Genomic DNA, 18,255 nt, shown 5'->3' with positions numbered 1-18,255 from the left:
GTCTGTGAGAAGAATTTCAACCAGCAGCATCATTGCAACCTAAGTTGTACAGCATAGCAACTCTCTGAACAAAGTGCTGTATACTTCAGTAATACATTTGATCATTCATCAGAGGCAATGCTTGATCCAAGTGCATAACAAATAAGAAGATCAATTAAAGGAAGAATGCAAAGCACAGCCCAAGGGAAATTTCTGCAACAGCACATTATGAATTCTCGCAGGTATGATGCTGAATTATGTTTTTGCATAAAATTAGGTTAAAATATGTTTACATATCTGGTTCAAGGTCTGTATGCCCCTCGATATGCCCCCTGCTCCCACCAGAACAAATGCACTAGCAAGACTTCCTTACATAACAAAGAGGATATATTTTCAGAGCATTTGCTGCAAGAAGGCGATTGTATATTCTACTTAGTGTATTTATTTATGTCTGCCAACTCATACTGTATCATTATCTAGCTTTACTATCAACTGGAGCATTGGAGTGAATATAAAAGTTTTGTTTTGCAGTGCAACCATGTACAAAAAGCCCATTTTAACAGTACTTTGGGATGCAGAGCTCCCATCTGGCTTGTGGTTTCCTACGTGCTCATTTGTAGATCTCACATCAGGCATCTGAGGCAACAGGCAATTCTCTTTACCTCTGCCTGCTGTGTTGCATCATTTATCTTTCAAGGTAAAGGGAACAATAAATAATCAGACATGATTCCACTTCTTAACAAAATTGATCCCAGAATAAGGAGCAATTCCTGGAGTTTTGTCATCTGCAGCCCAAGATATTAAGTTAATGGGACGCAGGGCACATTTTGGAGGTACCGTCACATTTCCAGGCAACTAACAACTGACAAACACTTTTGGCATAATATTTTGAGGCACCTGAAGGCTTAACATTACCCTTAAGGGGGCAACAGGTCTGGGCTGAGATTTCAAAATAGGCCCTGGCATTTTAGATATACAGAGGGCCAAACAGCCCACCACAGGCCCAATAAATAATTTCAGTGTCTGGCATATTACAGCAGCCCCATTGGCATTTGCTAGAATCCACAGATTGCCAGTCCAGGCCTCAGGGGAAATATAATAAAAGGCACAAGTCTGCCCAGGTGCAATTACCCATTGGAAAGTTTGCTTTTAAACATATGACCAGTAAATGCTACCCGCTGATTGGTTGCTATTGGTGAATTGCAACTTTCATTATATAACCCAGTAAATGTCAGATGACAGTGATTTTACTACAGTTTGCCTGGTAGATAACCACTTCTGGTATTCCCCCTATTGAATTTGAGGCTACTAATTATTTATTTCCATACTGAACATGAGTTACTGCACCAGAGGGGAGTAATGAAGTTGTGCATCAGTCAGGAGCCTACAGACCCATCTATACTCCTGTGCCACCCAGCAGCAAGTCTGCTTCCCCTACTGCAGTGATGTCCAACTTTATTCATGTAGTGGGGTTGTTGAAAATAACAATGTCACACAAAGAAGTCTAAGGACCCTGACTCCATGAATAATTATCTTGAAAACTGTGCTGTGTAATCAGCTACAGGGATATCGCCCATGTTCTAAGTTCAAATGTTTGGCCATTCTTGGTCAAAATGTTTATGTGGTTGTTTGTGTGTGCAAAGATGTTAGCACAATGTCTTCAGGGAACTCATTTCTGCAAATAATGCATACCCTGAATGCCCAGTTCAGCAGTTTGACACTTGTCCAACTTTATTATTAGCAATTTCTTCAAATGCTTCAAATGACGATTTGGATCATCATACTAGGATAATGTCATTTGCTTTAAAGTATTCACCCACTGATTGCTATGTTTTAACTAGGACCTAATTGTATTGCCAACTTTCACTGGCCTTTGCAGTCCATGATGAGATTCTTGAGGGTGCCCTTAATGATGTAACAAGTACAGTGTTTTTTCTTATTTTGAAATGGGGTAAAAGAATCTGCATAGTAACATAATGTACATTGAAGAATGTAATGGATAATCAAATAATCAATTAAGTATATATTAAATGAATGACACATAAACTTGAAATGCATGTTTTAATTAATTCATTTAGTTGGGATTTTTAGTATAATTCATTTTGTCAAGTAATTATTATCTCCCATATAATACTGAAGTATACACTGAGCCACATGCTGGGCAGAAATATAAGTCCCACATTAGGGTTCATTTACAACAACAATTGAAGTTGCAGTTGCTCAAAAATTAAACCAGTAAGTTCATATTCACTATGCATACATGGCATACAAAATTGTTCCTTGTGCTTGGTTCTGGTGCATCAGTCCCACATCCTGATTTTGGCCTATTGGTGCAATTGGGTCATCAAAACATGCATATTCAAGACAAATACTGGGTTAAATGAGTGTTCTGTATTTATGATCAATAGATATTAACTGCTGAAGAGTGTCTGAGTCAGTTACTCGCAGGTTTACTGTAAGGTACAGGTGGGAGCAGAGCAGAGATGGCCACATCCTTCTTCCTATCCTTCTTCCCTAACTCATGTACATAAGTAATGTTAATGCTAGGGAGAATTGAATAGGTTTTAAAGCATTGGGTGCAATTGTGTCACACAACTCCCTTTCTGAGATTCAATGATGCTGGAATTATGGGGAAAAAAATTGTATTCTGGGTAAACAAAACATGGCAAATTGCATCCACAATTGCACCTTGCACACTGTACTTGCGTAAATAAATGACCCCTATTACCTCTGAATGCCCCAAAATGAGTATGTCTATAAATCATAGCCTGTCAATGCCCTAGATAAAAATACTTGTGAATTTGTAAAAAATAAAAGAACAGAATGTACTGAAAATATGTTACTTAACAGCAGGGAAAAAACACAAACTTCCTTAGAGAATCTGTGCTCAGACTATTTTTACAACAATAGACACAGTCCGTCTTTCTCTAGACAATGGATAGTTTACTGTCATATTTCCTTGGGGAATTGATTTTTTTCACACAGAGGTTGCTCGCGGTGTTAAATTTGTGACCTAAAAGAAGTTTACAAAAATTATATATATAGTAAGTCTCTCAGCAGGGAATGTTTTTACAGCACCTATTTCCATAGCCGCTGCCCTTCTTGTTCAATCATTGAATGAAACAGTAATTTCTCAAACTGTGTCACCAAGGGACCCATCTGTCTCAAATAAACGGTTCCCCATAGGGGGGAGGAATCATTTAGTAATTTGTATATGCACCAGCAAAGGTTTTTGCATCATTGCAGATAGAGTACAATAAGCAATTAAATATAGTGGCCTAATTAAAGACACATAGGTTTATTAGCAACAGGGGAGCAATGTAGTTTTTAGATTTTCCGTCTAGCCGTGTATGTACAAGAGGAACGTAGCCATGAGCATATTAAAGAAAGTGCTGCAGCAATCAGCACTTATAAGCTGAGGTGGGTTATGGGTAGGGCAGAGGGGATCCTTGGTGCCAGACAAAACTACAAAAAAGGCATATTATATTGTGTGCCAGATGTTAGATATTTTCAGTATGTACATCTGAAAGAAGGCAGAGTCCTAATTTGTATACATTTTCCCAGTACTGAACATACAGCTGTTTAACTTACAGTTTGACTTCTAACATGCTCAGGCCGTTACCTGCTACAGTACCTGACTGCATACAGAAGGTCACAAGCTGTGCCATGTTTACAGAGAAAAATACCCTGCCAACAATGGCATCTATTTATAGTGGCACTCGTTGCTGCACATTTGCAGGTGAAAGACTTTGATAAACAACTACTAAAGGCTGGATAAAACATTTGTTAATGACAGAAGACTGAGCATTTTAAATATATATTTTACACACGGGGGGATTTGCTTTTTTATTTCTGTACAAAGAGCCTACTGAGATGAGAGGCACAAATAAATGGCAGCTGCATGAAATAGGAGGATATGTAGGGTTTGTTTCACTGCAAAAGCTTTAATGGTACTGCCGTCATCAGTCTCTTGTGTAGCATTTGTATGAGAGAAGAAAATCAGCACTTTTGTGTACTGTTTATCCAGACAAACACTGGGTAAAATGGGCATTCTATATTTATGATCAATAGATATTAACTGCTGATCAGCAGTCTGGGCCAGTTATTCTCAGGCTTGCAGTAAGGTACAGGTGGGACCAGAACACAGATGGCCACATCCTTCTTCCTTTACCCATGCACATAAGTAATGCTAATGCTAGGGAGAAATGTATATTTTAGGGTTTTCTGACAGAGAATCTAGGTATCGCACAGTGCTTAGCATTGTTCTCTCATATCTAAATGGTTGTGGGACTGATTAAACCCAGCTTATCATCTGCCTGAAATTTGTCCTGACTCTGCATGCTTCATGGGATTCGTCCTACAGCTAAAAAATAAATACTCACCTCACCCACCACTTCAGACACTAGGGCCCTATTTGCTGTCCCTAAAAAGAAGCAGGGTTGGTGGGCACCCAGGACACCCAAGTGTCTGCCCTGATCACCCCATTTGTCTTTTGGGCACGACTCCAACCCCCTATGTGCACAGGCCGGCATGTTGGTCTGAGTTATGTTAATTCTTTCTTGTGAAGTTTTTTATAAAAACACATAAAAACCCTATGTACACTAGCACACTAAATTTGTGGACACCATCTTCTGCTACTGCTACTATGTTCTCTACCAAAGAACTAAGGCCAGGACACCTAACTTCAACTCCCCATACTCCAGGTTAGCAAAAAAAAGGACACAAAGCAGCATGAGACCTCACCCACCAACCCCTCTGTGCTGCTCTGTTTTTTGGAACAAAGTATGACAAACAGTCCACAGTGGTGCGATTCGCAAAGGGGGTAATGAAAGCCTCCGGAGTATCGATGAGCAAATTTTGTTCAGCAGCGAATTTACGCATCTCGCCATTGGCTAATTGTTTTGCAAAACTTCAGCAAAATTCACAGCGGAAAAAATTTGACACGAGTAAAAAAAGTCGCGGTCACACCAAATTGGTCATGGTCGCATCAAAATGAGCGCATTCACCGCAAAATGGGTACCGTTGCTGCAAAAAAAGACAAATATAATAAAAATTGCATTTTGCAGATTTTTCACCAATTCGCAAATTTTACTGCCATTCGCAAATTTTTTGGCAAAAAGGGAAATGACTTAATCTTGGGTCAGATTAGAAAGATCTTGTCTAAGAAGTGACATTTTTCACCCACTTTAGTCCTCGGACTTGATAAGTGATCAGATTTGCACAATTATATTGAAATTGCACAGCAATCAGACCATGCAGTTTGCCATCTCTCTTTATGAACCACCCTATGCCTGTAGTGTCCATTGTTGCACCCCCTGCACCCACTTAGTCTGATCTCTACATGAACCACAATGGGACTGTTTTAGGTCCCTTCCCCTAACCTCTCAAATTCTTGTGACAATGATCTGTTCTACGAAGATACTTAACTTTGCAATAGTAAGGAGTCTGAGGGGTGCACTATTATCTTGGGTCTCCCAGCAGCCGCTATCACTTTGCCCCTGCTTCTTTCTTCCAGTTGTCCCCCCAGCATTCTCTAATCTCCTCAAGTTTTTCAAAGTTTCTGAGCATTGTAGTTAATCTGGACCTTTACATTTCAAATGCCTGCATCCTATGGGTCTGTGCTGTATTTTACTAAAAACTTACATTTTTTGGAAAGCATAAATGAAGTGCTTAGGCAGAATGCTCTGGATGCAGAAGATTTAACATGGGGGATGAAGGTTTCTTTTATCAAGAGTGGAACTTTATTTGTAGATAAAAAATAATAATCGGACATGTAGTTGGTGGGAAGCATTATGAACCCGTTATTGCGTATGGGATTTATGATCAAGGTCTCACTTTTTCTCTCACCTACAAGTATCCCTGAGCGACGGGGGAAGAATTAGTGAAATGCTAGTGCAAAGATCTTCCAAAGAGTTCTACTGCCATCTTTTGACCACAGGCTGCAATCATTTCCCCATCCAGAAAGCATCAATGAAGAAAATGAAAATTCTCTTTCTGAAACCATTATGCCCTCCATCTTGAGAGAAATCACTCTCATTTTGATTTGCATCCCTTACCCTTCTGTTCCCTGTAGGTTGCAGGAGATATTTCCATATAACAACTCACCTAAAATGAGAGGTCTTATTCATAAGTAAATCATGTCCTGCTTAGAATTTCATGCCAGCATAATTCCCCTCTCTTCTTTTACTGGTTCCGATTCCACACAAGTATTTCTGCAAAATGGAAAATATATTCAGTTATAAATGGATTAGCAAAGGATTCTTATACCTCAAGCACTGTGCAGTCAGTAGAGGATTTGTGCTGTGTGTCTGAGCCTCTTCCACAGGGAACAACCAGACCAGGGTTTTGGGATGGTTAATGTATTAATAAGGATGTGCATACAATATTCTTATTATATATATATGACTTGTCGGTCACTTGGTAAAATGTGTCATGACTTGGGAACTTATTTAGGGGGCTGAGTAGAAAATTGCACTACGGAACCAGCAGCACAGGAAGCTGCATATTCTTGTGAACATGTATATATAAATTACAGTGCATCTGAAATAACATAAAAAAGCTGTGTATGAAACATTACTATCAGTTGCTTTACCTAGCATGTTTAGCTATATAGCTCAGACCCAAGGCACTGCTGGTGCTTTTTCAATAGGCCTACTAAAAGTAGGATTCTGCATGCTCCATTTATTTCAAACATGGCAAAAGTATTTGGAATCATCGCAACCATGGTTATCAGCTTTAAGGAGCAGTTTGGTGTAAAAATGAAGCTGGATAAAATGGATAGACTGCGCAAAATAAAAAATATTTCCAATATAGTTAGTTAGGCAAAAATGTAATCTATAAGGGCTGGAGAGGGCGGATGTCTAACATAATGGCCAGAACACTACTTTCTGCTTTCAGCTCTCTAACCTCTTAGTTAGTCAGTGACTTTAGGGGGGCCACACGGGACATAACTGTTCAGTTAGTTTGTGAGCACACAAGTAAGATTCATGTCATATGACGCCCCCCCAAGTCACTGATTGGTTACTGACTGCTAACAGCTTAGATAGCTGTAAAGGAGGAAGTTGGGTTCTGCCTATTATGTTACACATCTGCCTACTCCAGATTAAATTTTTGCAAACTAACTATATTGAAAACTTTTTTTTATTTTGCACAGTCTATCTATTTTACCCAGTTTCATTTTTATACTGAACTGTTCCTTTAAGCCTGGGAATGCTGGATCTTCTGATGTTATAATTCATCTTATTAAGGTGTGTGTTGGGATCAGTAGGCCTTGTATATAGCATGCATAAAAGAGGCTGGGCATAACAACAGAGACAGCAAGTGATTTGGGAGTATGGAATGTCTCTCCGGGGTCTTGGGAAAACATGAAATAGATCGGTTTCTCTAAGACCTGGCTGCTGAGGGCTCCTAAAAATATTTAGTGGGATTTAGTTATACCACTGGTGTTAATATAAAGCAATCCCAGAGCATCTACAGTCCCTTTATATAGCTTACCAGAAGGGAGAGATAATAACAAACAGCATTACATTGCATCACATTTTTAAAATGATCTTATATGTTTTTCCTCTAGATATTCTTACCCCACTTATCTGTTGTGCTTGGTCTCTGCATTTGGTGGATGGCTAATGTGAGCAACTTGCAAGTTTAGCTTAGTTTGTACATTATCACATTATCAAAAAGACAGAAGTCATCCTTGGAATTGGAGGACCCTAGGATTCCATCAGCTGCCAAAGGCACTTGGCATTCAGCCTTGTTTGTTTTTTTATGGCCACAAAATTTATAAACCCTGTACTTATAATCTATAACTAATATATTAGAAAGAGGTGATAGATGATAGACAGATAGATAGATAGATTTTCATGTGCTATATTTTTGGTGTTCTACCTGAGTGGCAGGCCCCAACTAGGTGAATGAGTGGCGTTAATACTCCCTGGCAATACTCACTTAGGGGCTGATTTACTTACCCACGAACGGGTCGAAATGAGTCCGATTGCGTTTTTTTCGTAATGATCGGTATTTTGCGATTTTTTCATATGTTTTGCGATTTTTTCGGATTCTTTACGAATTTTTCGTTACCAATACGATTTTTGCGTAAAAACGCGAGTTTTTCGTATCCATTACGAAAGTTGCGTAAAAAGTTGCGCATTTTTCGTAGCGTTAAAACTTACGCGAAAAGTTGCGCATTTTTCGTAGCGTTAAAACTTAAGCGAAACTTTGCACCTTTTAAGTTTTAACGCTACGAAAAATGCGCAAATTTTCGCGTAAGTTTTAACGCTACGAAAAATGCGCAACTTTTTACGCAACTTTCGTAATGGATACGAAAAACTCGCGTTTTTATGCAAAAATCGTATTGGTAACGAAAAATTCGTAAAGAATCCGAAACAATCGCAAAACATACGAAAAAGTCGCAAAATGTTCGTTTTCAAGTCGGAACTTTTCCAATTCGGGTCGGATTCGTGGGTTAGTAAATCAGCCCCTTAGAGTAGGGACTGCAGTACAAAGGGATTTAAAGGGATTTAAGTTCACTGCATCTTCTCTTGGATGGCATCAACTACGGGCACCCCAGCTTTTAAAAATATTCAATAGTAGGTGTGATTATATACTCTTTTGGTGTGTTTTACCTCCAGAGAATTGTGTTACTTTACATTGTAACTGTAACACAATAAACTGTATGAGGCATCATTGTTTTAAGTTGGGCTTTTCATTACATTGCCACTGGTGCCTAAACTTACCCTTCCTCCCACTACCAGGCTATGCAAGCAGAGGTTAATTTGTGGCAACCAATTAGATGTTTGCTTTCATTACTGTACCTGCAGCTGACTGAAAAAGTTAATTTATAATTGGTTGCTATGGGTTACTGCTCAGGTGAAAGTCTGCCCAGTGTTTATAAATGATCATCAGTAGTAATAGTGCATTGATCAAAATAATGTTAGATGTATACATATATAAACAAATAAAGTTTTCCAACATTTAGGCTTCATACAACCAATAGTTTTTAAATGCATTCCATATGCTGTGTGGTTCTTAGCAAACTGGCACACAACAATGCATGTGGTACCTGATCTCATGTTTACCACTCGGTCTGTACTCATGGGAATCATGTAAGTTCTGCCTTTATTGCGTTTTAGCATTGATTGCTGTTTCAGATGGTAGAGACCCACTGAAAAATATCAGATCAGTTAACACAAGTGCTGCCATAAGGTGAAATACATAAAACCACATTGCAATGCATGTTTTGTGTCAATCCCAGTGGTTTAAGAATTATCAAAGCCCAAAGGATGATGCATGTCCTTAAGCGGAATATCTCAAAGGGTTCTTTGTTCTATATCTTTTAATGCCCAATACACTCCTGTCCTGTCACTTGCATTTGCTTTGGTGCCACCCACATGCTGGTACCCAGGACACAATCATGCTCAGATCAGCTGGCAGTTTTACTATTGCAAAAAAGTCATATGGGCAGACACCATGAAAGCTGTTTTATGTGAATCTGGATAGACACTGTGATAGACACTTTTGTTATATGTAAAATATTTGGAGAATGTCTGTATTTTTTGTTAATTATTGAAATGATAAACTAATTAGAATCAGTTGGATTTGTAGCTGATTCTTCTGCCCACATGATAACTACCCACCCATCACAGCAATAGAAAGAGAACACAACATAGATCAACACGGCATTAAATAAGCCTTATGCTAATGTTTATGAAATAATAATAAGTGCCTAGTATTTTTCTTTTTGGACAGAACGGGTATAAAGTTGGTTTCATGGCAATATATATGCACAGCCCATTATACATGGGAAGAGGACAAACTATGAAAAAAGAAATTGAGATGAAACAATACAAACCTTTAAAAAAAACATTATTCCTTCCTAGATGCTGAGTAAACTGTATTTAGGGTTTGTGCTCTCACTATACAAATAGGTTGTGCATGAATCCCCAGGCAATTGGCACAGCAATTTGTAATTATTATTCATATATATTTATAAAGCACCAACATATTCCACAGAACTGCACAATATATGGATGTATACTTTGAACATACACTATTGCATATAAAAACTGATACGAGAGGTAAAGAGGGCCCAGTCCAAAAGTCTGAAGGAAATATCTTTATGCATTTTTAAGGGGTTGAAACCAAAGCACTCTACACATGTTATTCACAGAAAAGTAAGACAAACTTGAAATCCCATACCCAGTAAATGCTGTTTAGTACATGACCTAGCTAGGTGTAAAAATCTTTATCCTGGTTCATATGATTTCAGTAACAGGGCAAAGCAGGACATCTTGACACAAAGATGCTGAAGGCTTATCAGTGGCTCATTGCTGGTACCTGTACCATTGCATTGCTTTTCCTCAAATTGTGTATTCTGCAACTGAATTCAGTATATTCTTGGGGTAGGGAAGAACAGAATAGACATCCTAACCCAAAGATATTGCTTGATATGAAAATAAATAAAGTCCAACTGTAGAAAGTTCTTATCACTGCATCTTTACTGTTCTACATGCAAGTATCTGTGCCCCCTACCTCTCCGTGTATTCATATAATGTGCAAATTGACCCTGGATAACATGGGGAGAGGAAAGCAAAAACCAAGTCTAGCAGATGTGCACATTACATGGTGGAGATGAAAGTCACACTGTTTACTTGGAGCCAAGGGAGATTCTGGCCCCTATGCCACCCAATGTCATCCATCCTCAAAGCAGCACTTTCTTGCACTCCTACAGGGTCATAGAAGGGATCCCACCAATAGTGCAGAGAGTGCAATTGTGACCTCTGCACTAGAAGAATCTAATTACTATTTTATAAATCATCAAAAAAAAGTATAATTCGTTAGAAAAATGTTCCATTTTGCCTAATATTTTGTAAAACATCACAAATATTTTTGCCTTTAGTGCTCCTTTAATTGTCTGCCTCTACTAACTCAAATCATAATAAGATGTATGCCTATTGTTGACAATCTGCAGGTCTACTGTAGGTCACTTCTAATTGTATTACAGTCTCCTTAAATGGCCCTCATGGCGGTTTACTTACAAAGGATGGGGTTGCATAGGGAGTTATACTCTGACTTTATGCATTATGCCATTTAAGGCAGGTAAGCTCAAATTTAAACATGTTTTAGATAAACCATATATACTTGGGCGCACCAACTCCTAAATAATTACCCTAAAATTAAGAAAACAGTGGGCAGTAGTAAAATACTACAATAAAATACTCTACCAAAGTGCATATATAAATATATATAGGTAATAAAGGGCATGCAATAAAAACTACTGCATGTACTTTGTAACGTCTTTACAGTATTCACAATGACTTATTGATAAAACATGCAATTTTAATTATGTTTGGCTGCCTCAAAAAAAAAAAATGACCACAAAGTGTCAGAAATAGTTGCATGAAATTGATCCGCTTAATCGATCATGTGCTGAGTATGAATGGAAACACTTTATGCAAAAAGGCTGCAGCTTTCCAACTATCTCACAGGTTTGCTCACGGGATAAATATCGAGGTGAAACACATACAGAAATATCTTTATTCGCCTGTGTTGTGCATAAATTTAGTACAGGGAAACCGCCACAGAAACCTGATTCTGCTCGGATGTGTTACTCTCACTGGTTAAGGGGAGATGCAGCCCAAATATGCTAATGGAATTAAATTGACCAGAACAATTTCAGTTCAAAGCAGAGAAAGCTGAGTTGATAATAATCCCCTTGGGTATTGGCAGCTTGAACAACACAGATTTTATTACATCTGCTGAATTCTTGCAGTTCCAGCTAAGGGTCACACATTAAAAATGCATTGTGGAGAACATGGGCAGTTGGTACATATGGCTGGTGGTTGGATTCTGGAACGCAATGCTACTTTGCAGTCAGATTTCTCTCCCACAAGTAATCAGTGGCTTTGTGTTAATGGCTTTAATTCAACAAGACGCAATCAATGTTAGCAACAATAGCTAGCAACAACTTAGTGGACCTAGTGCAATCCCCGGAGTATGTAACCCTTAAAAGCAAGCACACTGAGGCTATTTAGCCAATCCCACTAACAGATGCTGTTAACATCCCTGCAGTTACTGCTGGCTTCGCTCTGTTCCATAACCGCAATCCGCAGACACACACAGAAATGAAGAGGTTTATTTCTAGCAAAAAACCAGCTTGTGATCTGATATTCAGGTTTGCCCATCTCTCCGGGTTCTGCTTGTTTTGTGTTTTTCAAGCAGCTATAGGGATTGTACTGAATCTTCACAGCAAACAGCAGTGGGTGGACAGCTGATAAGGATTACAGCCAAGGCTGAAGCAGAAGGTCATATCACCCTCTTGTGTCTCCAGTATTCGCAGAGATTAATTGTTATGCTTGCAAGTGGTTCAGTCAAGTAACTGTCTATTATTTCACAGGGGAAGCTGCTGCAAGCAAAGCACATTCAAGCGGCTTGCTGCTTCTTTGCCACCAATCCCCTCATCTCTATTACCTGAGCAGACATTTTCCTGAGGCAAAGGGAATGCAAAGGGCGGAAAATCAGTACATGCTCTTAATAAAAGTACTTAACAAACCAAACTGGGATTATGCAGTGGGTGGCATACAGAGTAACAGAGAGAAAATGAATGCATTTACCTTTTCCCTAAGTGGAAATATAATGTGCCTTATGTTTAAAATGTTCCTTTGTCATGCTAATGAGCTAAAGGGATGTGGAATGCAGGTATGATGATTCAATGCACAAAGAGATGCAAAATGCCTACAAGCTATGTAAAATCTATGCACTTTATAGCTGCTAATATAATACTCAAGGTTTTCTTTTCCTCATAAAATAAAGGTCTACTCACAAAAGCCAAGTCAATGCCATTTAATAATACCTCCCAAGTGGCCAAGATACAGAGGGACAATATTGTCTAAGGACTAACTGAATTCCTATCTAAACTTAAATGGCCCCTGACTAGGACCTCTGATTGGCTCTTTGTTAGGACTTCTAACCAAGGAATATGATTGGTCCCTCTTTGTGACACATTTGTTTCTGCCTATTGGGAGGAAAGCACATGGTTACTTCACACATGCAAAAAAACTGCTGAGTGGGCACATGCATGTGTATGCTTTTCCAATCCAAATGTATTTTAACCTCTCCTCCTGTTACAGTTTCCCACCTCTTATTCAAGAACTTTCCAGTAGGGCAGAAGGTCGGAAGGCAGGAAGGTATGATACAGCATTCTAAATTTGTCTCAGAGAGCCACACAATACACACATTTCTCCTGGTCAGCTATATCTCCATGATATTTAATCTTGTGTGTTGGCCAGAGCGAGCGATTTGGGAAATGTTTTGTTACTGTCAAAAAGTGTTAGTTTTTTGATAACTTAATCTGTCTGAATTAGACATTAATTATAACAACAAAAGAGATCTTATATAACACACAATACTTCCAGTAACACTAAAGGTGTTCTGACATATGTGTGCAATTTGTAAATGAACACAATAATGGAACAATAATTGAATGGCAAAGTACGCAAATATACATTCATTAAACTGGAGTGTGGCTTTTTATGCATTTAACAACAATGTTCTGTCTTTCATACTTTCACATTTCTTCCCTTTTTGTGAATCCTGCTTCCTAGTAATGTTAACCTTGCTACCAATATAAAAGCTTTTCCACAGTTCAACAGAAAACATGGGGAATACAGGTACGGTTACCAGACTAATCACTCTGCAAAAGTGATTGTATATTAAATCATAAATAATGGCAGCTGGCAATGAGCAAAGCTTTTGAGTGTGTTGGGCAGTTTATTAATTTGATTCATGAATACAACATCCTGTTCCTGTTGTGGCAGTGTCGGCAGAGCTATAGCAGTGGCTCTGTTTCAGGTCTGACCTTCACCCTAAAGTGTGAGATTACAGACCATACATTACACAGTGGGTTATGGCCTTGCACACTAAAAGCTAATTGGCTTTTTCAGTGATGAGGAATGGACATCGTTCGATCAATATTGAGTGGGGAAAATCTATAATTATATAGGGCCCTATCAAGCAATGTCTGCCAAGAGTGTTATAATTTCTCAAAGTATTGAAGAAATGTAAAAGGTTTCTTATTTTTATCATCATTCCATGAGTGTATTGTCATAAAGAATGGCTTAAAGGAAATTTGAAATACCTTACAGATTATATAGAGATAAAGTGCAATTTAGAAGATGGTATTTTATAGGTCTCTCGTAAAAACAGGGCAGTGGTTATCAAACTATCCTTAGTGTGCCTCCAACATTACAGGATGATCACCCAAAGGGCACATACTAAGGCATCGGATCCTCAAGCCTATCCTAACAGTACAGTAACTTTGTGAACAGCTACACTGCAGCACAGGGGGATCCATCAGTAGCTCCACTGAATTGGTCAGAACCTGCATACACAAGTTTTATCAGTGTTCAGCAAGAAAAACTATGGAAATCCATACTGCATCTATTATCTAAATGCATACTACACACATTTTTGTTTGTGTCCAGGTAAAGGGGTGATCTGGCCAGAGTGGCTAAAATGCAGGTAGATATTCCAATCCACATAGCTGAAAGATAATATAGCCATCTATATATTCTACATCACCCTGTAGGTTTGGTTTTAAATAGACAAGTTTAAAACCAAAATCCACACAATCTATTAATATTAGTCAGGGTGCCTAATTTTCCAGATTAAAAATGTTCTATAACTTGCTCTGTTCTTCTATAAATGTCCCATTGCAGCAGGTAAAGACTCCTCTGTTTCTAGGATTTTGTCATCGATGAAATTCATTGTCCTCTAAAGTGGAGCAAAATGTTGGTTTCTGCGAGAAAATCAGAAAAATAACATAACTGAGGGCTGGAATGAAAGTTATTAAAGGAAAAAATATGTGAAAAGCAAACAATTTAGCATGGATTCAACATATATCTTTGCAAACCCACAAAAGTATTTACTGACCCATCCACAGATTTTATAGTTGTGCCATTTTGCCAACAAGCAGACCTTGCTATGTGCAGTTAAATCATAATAACTTATGAAATTAGTCTTATGAAGAATATTAGGCAAAAGATAAGAAATGAATCCTCTGCACTCACTCACATCAATATATTAAAAGGCTTGTTTATGACCAAAGCTGCAAGTGCTGATCCTAATTTTTGACTGCAGTTTGACTCAGATTCATCAAAATGTGAATGAACAGTTGCTTGTGTTTTAACACATTGAATGGGCTACATATATGCCCGAGGCCACAATTACGCAGAATTATGGAGGAGGTGATAAATTAAGGATAAAAACATGGTAAATTGCACTTTGCACACTTTAAACAAAACAAGTATTGTTTCTCCATGCATTGCAATATATTCAAGCTGGCCAAACAACAAAGTCATCCCTGCTCTGGCCAATCCTACTTTCCTTATTAATTCTAATTTTTTTTGTTATAACATACAATACATTACACTAATTGACATATATCTTAAATCTAGGTTTACATTTTTTATACAACCTTACACCAAAATGTTTTTTTAATAAAAAATGTGTCTGTTTTTCCTCAATGCTCAATGCTATTCCATTAAACTGATATTTTAAAAATACTTCACCCTTGTCTGAACATTTTTGTGCCAGGTAAAATGGAAATTGGCCTTTTGACAAACCTTGAGAACCAATTTTAGGCACCACGAGAATTATCCATCACCTTGCTAATTTACAAAAAAATTCTGTGATTATCTAAAGAATAGGGTTGGTCAAGTACTGAAAAGTGAACCAGTACATTGGCTGGTATGTCTGGCAAAAACCACCTTGATTCAAGCCTTGATGTGAATATCCTGAGAAACTGGGCCACAGTCAAATGAACTGTCGTACAATTAAAAATTGGGATCTTTTATTTAATTGCACAGAGGAAAAGACTATAGGGCTGGTAATGCTCTCTACCTTATGTATGGGGTTGGATGGGGTCACCCTACCTTCTTGCAAAGCAAGCAAACGCACCCCACACTGCTTACAGAAAATTGCTTGCATAAGGTAAAATTGTAATAAAAAGAACTTCACATTCACAAAAAAACCTTGAAGGCATTGTTGCTATGCTTTGGCATTAAAATGCTGTTCTACTTGACACTTTTATAAATGTAGAGTGCCATTTGCCATTGCCATTTGATGTAAAAACATCAAATTCAGAAAGAAGGCATTCACTTCGCAGAAACTTTGTTTCTAAATTTTTGGCCTTATAGATAAACCTGGTAGTAAAAGAGAAGGAAAGTAATGTTGGCATTTTACTGCCAATAGATTCACCACATTAGTTCCACCTAGAACACTATATTTATTCTGCAGAAAGCAGAATATTAAAGAGCTCTAGAAGCTCCCTCCGTTTGCAGCTGCCATTTTAGCTTGGTCTTTGTAGCTTCCTGCTGCATCTCTAGCTATAGGTAGCTCAGATTACACACCTAAGGGACAGGGGAGGGACTTCTTAGCATTCTTGTGGGGGGGGGAGAGGAGAGAGAGCTGCGCAGACTCTGGCCCCAATAATGAAGGTTTTTTTTGAGAGAGGAAGTCAGATACCCTAAGAACAGATTTACAAAAAAGGAGACAAGAAATCCTGTGTTTCTTTAGATACAGGACTCAGTGCAGCTTTTCTGTGAGTGCTTATGGGTGTATTTACATAGACCTTTCTGATAAAGCTTACTTAGTTTTTACCTTTCCTTCTCCTTTAAAAAAAAAATCTAAAAATGTTATTAGGGTATTTGAGAGGTAGGTGAGTTTACTGTATGAAAAATTGTAGTCCATTTCAGCTCCAGTTTTGGGCTATCTTCATGTTTGTGCCCCATTTAAAGCCAGCTCCCTAGTTCTTAAGTGATATGTTACCTTGATATGTTTGCAACTGAATTACTCCATGTCTGTGTCCAAGTCCATTATACTTGCTTTGCTAACATGGTTTATATTATATATAATAAACCGAATGTTATGTTTTATTTACAAGGTACATTAGCCAAAACCAACACTCAGCATTGCTATGTATATTTCTCCATCTGTCTTAAGGATTTCAGGTACCATTATCTGCAGCACAATGTGTGAATGCCCAAGGCAATGTACATACAGACATTTGAAACAAAACACATATTTCAACATATATACAAAATATATGTTTTTGTTAATGCACTCAGAATGCATTTGGCAGATGTTTGCAAACATACTGTATAACTGAATTGCATGTAGGCATATGATTAGAAGCGTAGTTGGCAGTGGCACTTGGAAACTATTACAGCACAGATTCAAATGCAATTATAATCCATATGCAAAAATATGTCACTATATATATTTAGAGATGTGTCTTTATAGATACCAGTGCAACTACGTATGAACCCAATGCAGCTGTCACTTAAACACAATACAATGGATTAAAATGGACTATACATATAAAACCTTAGACAATTTAAATTATTTATAAGTATTTTTATGTTTCTTAGATATTTGATTTGCATTTAAGCAGAGACTTTGGTTGTCAGTCACTACTGACTAAGGGACGATGTGCAAAGGGGTACAAAAGCATGTCCCTTAGAGCTGATTCAGCAAATGTTTCTTCCCCAGTCGGGCTGCAGATGCACCTTGTGCTCAATAAAAGAAAGTCGAACAAGAGTTACAGGCTGTAGAGTCAGGGGGGTGCAGACTTGCATACTCTGCTGAGTTGGGGGTAGAAGGTGGGGTGTCTTCATGCCACCCCCTATCGGCCCTTCTTAAACATTCGAGGAGTCGAATTCCACGGCCAGAAATAGGACTAGACTGAAAAGACACATGCCTAGGGTGCAATGGTGGGGGGCACTAGGCACATATCTCTTCTGTGCAGACCATTGTCCCGGCCCTTGTCCCCACCCCACCCCCAATACTAACTCTACTCAGGACGCCATCATTAGAAATCTGGTGCTGTGTATTGGTTCATTCAGCTGAAATTACTAGCAGCTTGCAGCATTTGCTAATTCCAGGTTTTTCTTTGCATCTATGGGAACTTTACTTTGCAGTTTACTTGCAGTTCCTCAGAACCGGCTGAACCAGTACAGGGGCACTCAGCAAAAGGTACTAGGAGTGTGTACAGGCTTGGGTATCTTTGCAAACAAAATAAAATTCCTCGCAATTTTGTGACCATTTTAGCATATTTGTATTTTTTACTAAACCTGGGGAATAGTTACAGTTGGGGTTATCCTTGTCTGGTACAGCATAAATATCTGCAGTACCTTCCATTATCCCCCTTTCCAACCCCAACCCAATAACTGAACACTGCATTACACTTGGGAAAAGAAGGAGTGCAGCAGTTTATGAACATAG

This window comes from Xenopus tropicalis, chromosome 1 (genome assembly GCF_000004195.4).
Source record: "Xenopus tropicalis strain Nigerian chromosome 1, UCB_Xtro_10.0, whole genome shotgun sequence".
NCBI lineage: Eukaryota > Metazoa > Chordata > Amphibia > Anura > Pipidae > Xenopus > Xenopus tropicalis.
Note: the sequence above shows the minus strand (reverse complement) of the source record.